Source organism: Hibiscus syriacus, unplaced genomic scaffold (genome assembly GCF_006381635.1).
Source record: "Hibiscus syriacus cultivar Baekdansim isolate YM2019G1 unplaced genomic scaffold, ASM638163v2 tig00112249_pilon, whole genome shotgun sequence".
NCBI lineage: Eukaryota > Viridiplantae > Streptophyta > Magnoliopsida > Malvales > Malvaceae > Hibiscus > Hibiscus syriacus.
Genome location: NW_024063281.1, coordinates 629,992 through 640,508, shown reverse-complemented (window position 1 = coordinate 640,508; position 10,517 = coordinate 629,992). Strand labels below are relative to the sequence as shown.

The window sequence follows — 10,517 nt, the reverse complement described above, 5'->3', positions numbered from 1 at the left end:
AGACCAAAAACAATCTAAAAAGAAGAGAAAACCCCCTTAATTGAAATTACAGGGGGGAAAGGGGGTTTCCAAATTACCTCATCACTATCTGAATTCACAATAATCCTCAATTCATAATATCGAATACGGATCTTATCCGTCTCGAATCTTCAAAAACCGGAACCCCGTAAGAGAAATTAAATATAATCTTCTTGTATCTCTAAACCCTTCCTCAAAATGATAAACAAAGAGAGAGCTGGGTTCACAGTCAAAGTTTCATTGCCTGAGTTAAGCTCATACGGCAATGGCCAGATGTATGTAAATGACTGATTCAAATGAAACCCTGAATTCACCCCAAACCCATAATTTAAACCCAGAAGCTGAAAACCCCGAAATAAGAACATCAAGCAATTGTATCTGAAATGGGGGTTTTCACACAAATGCAACATTTTTGTTCTTTTTTTTTTATTTATCAAGATTGAATTTTTCTTTTTCTTTTCACACAGATTCAGGGGAGAAGTGTTGGGATTTGCTTTACATGTTTCTGTTTTTATAGTTAATGGTAGAGAGGGGTGTTTTATCGTGCTATAGTCTTAATATAATATTAAAGAAAAGTATTACCTATTATTTTTTTAATATTTTTAGTAAAAAAATTATTTAAAATATTATTATTTTTACATAAAATATTAATATTTTTTAATATTTTTGGTAAAATGTCCAATAATAATAAAATTAATAAAAAAAATTATTTTAGATAGTATTTTATCGGATATATTAATAAAATCGATAAGGCGCACAATAATAACAAAATCGGTATAAATAATAAATTTTTAAGTAATTTTTTACCGAAAATATTAAAAAAAATAATAACAAAATTAATATCATCTTTATTTATCCGTATATTAAGACTGTCGCAAATGAATTCCCAAATGTATATCTCGGGACACTATATTTGCTTGGGATTCGTATAACTTGTGAGATAGTTTCATGTAATATTTTTTTTGGGTAAATTACACGTTTAGCACTTAAATTATTAATTTTATTTCGTTTTGATAATCAAATTTTACTTTTTTTCAAAAGTATGGCTAACGTTAGTTTATATTTTAATTTAGTATTCATCGTTAAACGATTAACAGAATTATTGACAAGAAAATTTTTATTTTTAATAATAAAGTGGCATTACTTTATGCTGACAAATCAACATCACCATTAAGTTTTTAACGTTGGGATCCAAAAATAAAACGTAAACAAAATATTAGGTATAATTTTGAAACAAACAAAGTTTGAGTACCAAATGGAACAAAAGTAATATTTAAATACTAAATATGTAGTTTACTCTTTATTATATTGGTTAAATTTGCTTTTTATACTTTTATTATAGTAAGATCTTGGTATACTTTTAGCGGTACATAAAATAATTTTTATATTATAAATTCAACACTTAAAAGTTTCAAATTTAATTAAGTTTTAATTCTAAATTTATTCAAAAACATCGAATAGTTTCTTAGCTACTTCAACATTTTGGTGATTGATATATATGTCAAGCTATTTTCATAACTTTTAGGGTAAATTACACGTTTAGTATATAAACTATCAATTTTGATTTGTTTTAGTACCAAACATTTAGTTTTTGTTTTGTTTTAGTAATCGCCATTAAAAATTTAACGGCATTGCATTTTTATGAGTAAATTACACATTCATCCCTCAACTATCTTCGCACTCATATTTTGGTACTAAAGTTCAAAAAAATTTAATTTAATTACTCAACTTTAAAATTGTTCCTATTTTAATCACTCTAATTTATTTTATTCATATTTTTGTGCCATGACATTATTATTATTATTATATAATTAAAAATAAAAAAAATTGAAAATTAAGTAATCAAATTTAAAAAATTTAAACTTTAGTTGCCAAAATAGGAGTGAGAAGATAGTTTAGTAGTGAATGATGCAATTTACTCGTAAAAAATGTGCCACGTGTAGGGATAGGCATAGGACTCAAACCCCACGGGTTCCTGATCGGGTTGGATTTTTAAAAAAAAAATAAATCCAGCTCAGGTCGGGTTTTTAGGGGTTATATTCGAGTCAGGTTGGGTTCGGGTTTAGGGTGAAAAATAATCGATCCAACTCAAAAAAAATTGTAATTTTACCTATATATTTGGGGATAATTGAAATAATAACAATCTATATATTATTTTTTCAATTAAATCTATATTTTTATTGAATAAAAGTAATCTTTTTAATAAATATATTATTTTGGGTCGGATTGGGTGGAAGATGTAAATTTTTTGGGTCGGTGGAGAATATATAATTTTCTGGTTACGTGGGGTGGACCGAAAATCCGACCCATTCCCATCCCTAGCCACGTGCACATCACCTGTTAAGTTTTTAACGCCGAGATACTAAAATAAAAAAACTAGGGATAATTGAATAATAACATCTATATATTTTTTTTCAATTAAATCTATATTTTTATTGAATAAAGTAATCTTTTTAATAAATATATTATTTTGGGTCGGATTGGGTGGAAGATGTAAATTTTTTGGGTCGGTGGAGAATATATTTTCTGGTTACGTGGGGTGGACCGAAAATCCGACCCATTCCCATCCCTAGCCACGTGCACATCACCTGTTAAGTTTTTAACGCCGAGATACTAAATAAAACAAAAACTAAATATTAGATATGATTTGAATAATGTGTAAACACTAAAATAGATCGAACTAATAGTTTAGGTAATAAAGCGTAATTTACCTATTTTTTTTATTAAATTATCACTCTTTGAAATTATTGGTGAACAAATAATGGAATATTTTCCCAATAAAAAAACAATATATATAAACAATAATCACTAAACTTAGAACAATGATGAATCTTATCAAATGATTGACTCAACAATTAAAAGAATTTGATGCCAATATCCCTTAATATAAAAAGTTCTCAAATTGATATTTTTTTTTATATTCAATTATTTTTTAGCATAATATTTCAAGTCCAACAATAGATTTGATATGGCCATGTTGGAAATAATAATATTTTAATGTTAGTATTTTTTAAGTAATATCATATTTTAATTGAGGTCAAATATTTTGTAATTAATTTCATTATACTTTATTATTATATTTAATTTTATTTTTTATATTATTGATATTTTAATAATTTAATGTTGGTTTTATATTCTACCACACATTCCAAAACATTTTAACATTTGCTTGAATAACCTCTTTACTTTATTCTTTTTTTTTTAAAGTAATTTAACCCGTAATGTTTTAATTTTAATGAAAAAATTATTTATTTTGGATGAAAATTGGTAATCACTTACGATCGAGTGTGAAACATCGATATCGATAACGAACATACGATAACACAATGACCAAATATAACAAATAGATAATGCACGTGACTAAATCATAATTTTTTTTCAAAACGATGACCAGAAGTGAAAAGTAAAATAGAGGGACCAATCTTATAATTTACCCTAGTGCCTCATCCCAAATTATACTTTACAATCATTATTTAACAAATCACAAACGCTATGATTCGAACCCCTGCCTTACTTAAGGGACCTAGTGCCTTATTCCACTAGACCAACTGTCGTTGGTACTTGTCTTTAAAATCATGCAAGTTAAATTATCAACAATATTTATTGCCATTAATTGGATTTTAACAAATATAATCTATAAAAAGAAATGTAATTAATATATTACTGCATTGAATCTTTCCCAAAATGCTAATCAAATCACCTTTAATTATTGATGCCTATAGGTAAGTACTAATAGTTTTTAAAGAAAGGAATATATATCTTTTTTTTTCTTAAAAAATAATAATTTAGAAGCCCCATAATAAAAAATAATGTTACAATAGACTTGGTATTTTCAAATTGTCATTTATTAATCGATTAATCTGGAAATAGTATTAAAAAAATATTAGACACGTGACTTTCTTAATTTTGTTTACTCTATTCATAATATCAAAATCCGAGCCCTTAATTTTGCATAAAAAAATTCATGTGTCTCACCCTACTAGATCAACTGATTGTTGATGTAATTAACTTTAATAACGTAATTTTAACGACATTAATGACCGGATCTAAATCTTTTAATTGAAAAATAGTGAGATTAAATTCTGAATACGAGAAGAATATAAATACTTTAAACATATGCTAATATAAAATTATTATTATTATTATTATTATATCAATAATTATGCATTTAGTTTACAGTTATAATTATAATTTTTTATATAACTTTAAATATTTTTTTCTTTTTAAAAAATTAATGGATTTTTATTAAAATTAATCTCATATATCAATCCACCACACTAAATCATCATGGCTAACACCGTTCTTAATTTAGGCCAGCCAAGAATCGCACTAAATAAAGAGAAATCTCTCTCTCTTTGATGATTAGTTTATGGTGTGGCATCTCCCAAAAGTTTCCTCAAACGTGTCACTTTCCTATTGGATTCCTATTTATGGTGTGGGGTCCCACTAAATTCATTGGAAAATCAAAATCAAATCGTAATACTTCGTTTAAATAATTTAATTTTTAACGAGGATTAACGTAAAAATAAATATTAAATTATATTTAAAATCGATTTTAGGTGTTTATCATTAAAAAAATCCGTTAAATGATATGTGTTTGTATTTTTTAATTTATATAATTTTTTTATTTTGTTTAAATTGAGATGCTAAACCAACCAAGAAATGATTAGTGGTGTTTAAACATTTCATTATGTCACCTACCGAACCAAATTAGTGAAAATTGAATTAATTAATTTTTTTAATTGTTAATCGAACTATTTTTAAAAAAAAATTATTCATCGAATTGAAAAAAGTTAGATTAATTCAATCAATTTTGAAAATAACCAAAATTTATTGAAATTTTTTGGTTAGATTAATTTGAATCTAATAGAGATACTATTCTTTTATTTTTGCTAAAATTTAATTAATTCTTAAATTCTTAATAAATTTATTGTTATTAAAAAAATAATTTGGATCTTGATTCTTTTTTTTTGTTATCCCTCCGATTCCAAGGCTTTTATCCGGATCGACCCTAGTCGCACACTAACTATGGTAGGTGAGTCTCCTAGCGAGGATTTTCTGCATACACAAGAACTCTAACTTGAGATCTTACTTAAACGATATCAAACTGCTTACCACTTGAACCAACCCGTTGGTGGATCTTGATTCTTAATGAAATCAAACTTAAAATATATAAAAACTAAAGTAAATATTAAATATGTTTTGATTAATTCAATAATCAATCGATTCGAACCGACATTAATCATAGCCAAAATTTAAATTTTCTTACAACCCGTTGGTGGATCTTGATTCTTAATGAAATCAAACTTAAAAATAAAAACTAAAGTAAATATTAATATGTTTTGATTAATTCAATTAATCAATCGATTCGAACCGAATTAATCATAGCCAAAATTTTAAATTTCTTAATAATTAATTGATCTGATATCTAATTAGTTAATTGATTAATAAATTAGATTTGATTTAGTTACGTATACCGAATCCATAGTGTCCTGGACCGTATTGCTATCGTATCAGTGGATAAATCCTGTGGGCCCACCAACTTTTTTTTCATCACCAGATGCACGAGAATCACGTGGCTCAGATCTCTTTGGGCCTAATATTCCACGTGGCAGATGATACCATGATTGATTCATTTTTACACCATCTTGACCGTCCACGTGTCGATCCAAATTCCCACATTTGAACCCGACCTCTTTATAATCTATCCTTTCAACTCACCGACCCAACTTTCCGGCACTCAAACTCAGCCATCGGAAGATTTTAACATTCCCAAATACCCTCCTCGTTTCATCTAATTTCCAACCATGCCCCTTGCTCAACCGAAATAAGCAAACGGAGTTAAAAGAGGAACAAATCTCAAGTTTTCTTTGGGTTCTGTTTTAGCTTTGGACCGTTGAAACGGAACGATGGGTAGAGACGTGGCGCGTGAAACGACGAGGAGCTGGCGCTGTGCCACATCGGAGCAATGGTGACCGTTCATGGCGGTTGAACTTCGATTTTTTCCAGTTATCTCCTGAACACAAAGACAAAAGGCCTCCTCGTAGCCTACATGATTGCCTTGGGGGGTCTTAGGTAATTTTCAACAATTTTCTTCTTCTTCCTATTATAGTTAAAAAACAGTTTTAATTTTATTAATATACCCTTATTTTGTTCATAATCATTAATATACTGAATGATATTTATAGTTTTCCATTGGTATCTTGGATCATGGTGTTTTTGTTTCTAGGTGCAATACTAGTGTTTTTTTTCATGCTAGTTTGAATTTACTTAAATGGGTGTAGTTGTTCTGTTTATTTCCTTCAATGGTTTTGGAGTATCTGGGGTTTTATTTTATTTAGGTTTCATTATCAATATTCGATCTTTTTGTGGAGCTTTGCTATGAAATACTTTTTTCATTTATTCCCTGTGAATGGCTATTATGCGTTTTTAAGTGACTTTTCAGTGTTTTTTTAGAAATGGGTTATTTAAGTGAAAGGATTGTTCTTTTTTTGGTCTTTAAATGTGAGCTCTAACATGGTTTTTTTATGAAGCAAAGAACTATTAAACTTTCCTGGGTGTTTTTCTCAAGGTAGTGATTGTTTGTATTTTTATGTTGTTCTTTATACGGGGTTTGCATAGTTTGATGTCTTGCAAGGAAATTCTGGTGAAAAGCTTTCTTATTCAAGATTGCCAGCTTTCTTGATAAAGTGAAACAGAAGTTTGGTAGTTGCGTTCCAAAATAAGCTAATCCGCGTCGCCTACTTATGATGGATTTTTGTCGATTTACTTAGCACCACTTTGGAAGGAACAAGAGACTTAGCTCTTTCGAATTAAAAACCTGTACATGGGGTTTATTTCGTGTTTTTTATTTTATTTTCTGAAATTTTTATGTTCTTTGTTCATCTTGCTTTTCTTATACCATGCATATGCTTCGTTGAACTAACCGTTCTTTACCTTTTGTACATAATAGTTTGCGGTGAGTGGAAACCAAGCTACTGGACAAATCCTTTAGTCGGAACCGAAGCTTTTAGCATAGCTTAGTTTGTAGTCTGAGTAAACAATGCTTTGGTGAATGTCAACAGATGCTGAATTATTCTTCATCGACACACCATTGCAAATGAAAAAATGGAGTAGCACCTAAATGGTTCTCTTTGACGATTTCAGGTCCAGAAACAATGTGGCGGAATACTATCAACAACAGGTAGAAATGCTCGAGGGTTTTTAATGAGATGGATGCCTTAGCTGAGCGTGGTTTTAATCCCGGAATGACAAAGGTTTGAATCATTCTCTATAGATAACAAGATTTACTGTATTTAAAGTAGTGTTAGACTGATCTTGTTCTTGTGGTTGGCAGGAAGAGAGGGAAGATTTGGCTAGAAGCGAGACGTTAGCCATTAGAATTTCCAATATATGCAACATGGTTCTTTTTGCTGCTAAAGTTTATGCTTCTGTCAGAAGTGCTCATTAGCTATAATTGCATCCACATTGGACTCTCTTCTTGATCTTCGTCTGGATTATCCTCTGGTTTACTGCATTTCCCATGTCAACACCAAACCCGTATCAATATCCGATTGGAAAGAAAAGAATGCAGCCACTGGTCAGTATTCTGCTATACCTTCTTGTTGTATAGTCCCTTGATCAGTGTTAGGGCGTGATCATGAATCATATTTTCCTGTTGCTCCAACTCTTTGTTTTCTGGAAGTACCCTTGTTCCCCCCCCCCCCACCCCCCTCCCGACACACATGGAATTGGGAAACATTGTCAGATAAGTTATCGAACTGCATGTCCCAAGGGGTAGCTTTAGATCTTTGGTTCTTTGTTCTATATAATGTCCAATGTCGGATGCAATGGTAAATATATTGCACCTCAAGTAGAGAACTCATGCTCAAACCTTAGAGATTCCATTGTTTCATGCGGCAGTCACGTACCCGGAACATGGATGGTAAAACAGACTAGAACATAAAAAGACGAGTTACTGTTTTGAACCGTTGAAACCTAATAAAACTGAAAACTTAAAACTGGTAATTTTCTGCAGGGTATCCTTGTTTTCGAACCATGGTTTCAAATGTGAGTTAACTATGATTATGCTTAAAGTTCTCTTCTCCATTCAGTGATCTTTAACAGTTTTTGATGATGAATGCTATGTATGTTCAAATTTATGGCGTCTTCCTTTGTTTTGCCCAGGAAATGAATTCAACTTGACGAAGAACAAGAGAGGTGGGTTGTTGGGATTATGCTTGGAGTGACCCTGGTAAAGCTTCTCCTTGTGTTTTTTGCCGTACCTTTACGAATGAAATCGTCAAAGCTTATGCCCAGGATCATTTCTTTGATGTTATCACGAACATCATCGGCCTGGTTGCTGTGCTACTCGCTAATTACATTGACGATTGGATGACCCTGTTGGAGCAATCATATAAGTAAAATCTTCTCTCGCATCCGGTACCTTCGCCTTTTTTCTTCCATTTTAGTTTTTATTGCACTTGATGGTCAGCTAGTGGTATGGATATAAAATAGTAATGTTCTTTTGGTTGATGACCATATCGACAATCATTAAGAAAACCGAAGAAACGTTACCATGTTTTTATGACTCAATTGAGATAAACTTGAACAATGCAGCTGGCTCTGTACACTATCCGGACATGGTCGATGACGGTATTAGAGAACGTGAACTCATTGGTGGGAAGATCAGCAGCACCTGAGTATCTTCAGAAACTGACTTACCTGTGCTGGAACCACCACAAGCCATAAGACATATCGATACCGTGCGAGCCTACACCTTCGGGTCTCACTATTTTGTGGAGGTCGACATCGTCTTCCGGCAAACATGGCATTGCAAGACACATGACATTGGAGAATCACTGCAAGAAGCTGGAGTTGCTGCATGAGATAGAGCGTGCGTTTGTGCATCTGGATTATGAATTCAGTCACAAACCCGAGCATGCACAGGCACATGCCTTGTAGACGCATAAAACCCTAGGATGATGTCTTCATGTTATTTCTCCTGTGTTTCTTCTTCTTCTATCTCCCTCACCAACAAATAATGTAAGTTGTGTATCTTGGAGAATTGAGCTATAAGTAACTTCATGGTAATATTATAACCTCCAAAAGCAGCAGATCCATACGAAGGAAAACAAAATTTTCCGAGCTCAATCAAGTATACACCAACAACCTTCAGATTCACGCACGAAAACCCCCGATCGGAGCCATTGTTGAGCCGAAGGTCGTGAAACTTGCTTGCATCCCAGCAAAGTCCCGATAATGCCTCCTAGCAAGTGAGCATATTTTCAGAGTTTAGTTAAAAATTAGTATCTAGAACTTGAGCTGTTGTATAATTAGTGCTTTGGAACACGATTGTACCATTAGTTAAAATGTAAATTGTTAACCGTAGTTAACTCGTGGTGGTCTCAATTAAATAAAACAAAAGTGTATATATTATTTTTCTTTGAAATCAGTGAGAGAAAATAGATAAAACACAAACACAAATGATCAATTATGTAATTAACCCACTTTATAGGGTAATTACTAAATCTAAAATATTATAACTTTATTTTAAAATTTTAAGTTGCGCTTAGTTTATAATATTATTTTAAAATTTAAGAAGATAAGAAAAATATAATATTTTAAATTACATTTAATTTATAATATTATTTTAAAATTTTACAAAATAATATTTTTAAGTTGTGGTCCCGTTAATCAAATTTTTTCGTGAATGACGATTGATGTTGATCGTTGATACAAATAAAAAAAATTAGTGTCTAAATTAAAAATATTTAAAAAATTAATGCTAAAAGCAATATACAAATTGAAGTACCTATCTATATGGGACTATTGAGATGCTTATGAAAATACTTTTGGCTCAAAATTTTGTTTAAAACACAAAGTATTCCCGACAATTCATTTTTAGCAAATATTACGTTTGAAACGTGATCATCGACTCAAACCAAGAAGTTAAAAAAAGGCTTAATTATAAAACAAGTGAAACTATAGCACTGTTCACGTATAGATGCCTAAACTATTTTTTGAATGATTTGGTGTCTAACGTTACAATCATTATCCCTTTAGGTGCCCGGGTTGTAAACGACGTTAATTTCCCCATTACTTGACATGTGTCACATTCTAATAATTTAAAAATTTTATTAAATTAAAAATAAAATTATATTAAAAAAGCTTCGAAAATAGCCCCAAAAATTTAAAAACTTTCATTTGAACCCCTAAACCCATGTCGGACACTGCCCTTTGCTGTCGACAAAGCTCCACCCGACCTCACCTTTCCCTAGCGATCAAAATCCTTATGAAATCGCGACCAATTGACAGTTGATCGATGACACATCGACGTTTTATACCCGACTAACTCTAAGATGAAAATTGCGATCACACACAATTTTGACGACCAATCGGCGGACGGCGACATATGACTAGGAGGATGTCAGGGACTACGTCGATGGCGGTGGTCGTAATCGAAAAGGGCAGTGGCGCGTTAGGGTTAAGATTTAATGATTTTATGGTTTTTGGGCTTT

At 31.1% G+C, this 10,517-nt stretch overlaps 2 pseudogenes; both read left to right on the top strand.

The window, feature by feature from the left end:
* Positions 1-7,183: 7,183 nt before the first annotated feature.
* LOC120176572 lies at positions 7,184-7,648 on the top strand (annotated as a pseudogene).
* Positions 7,649-8,218: 570 nt separating this feature from the next.
* Positions 8,219-9,090, top strand: LOC120176532 (annotated as a pseudogene).
* Positions 9,091-10,517: the final 1,427 nt, after the last annotated feature.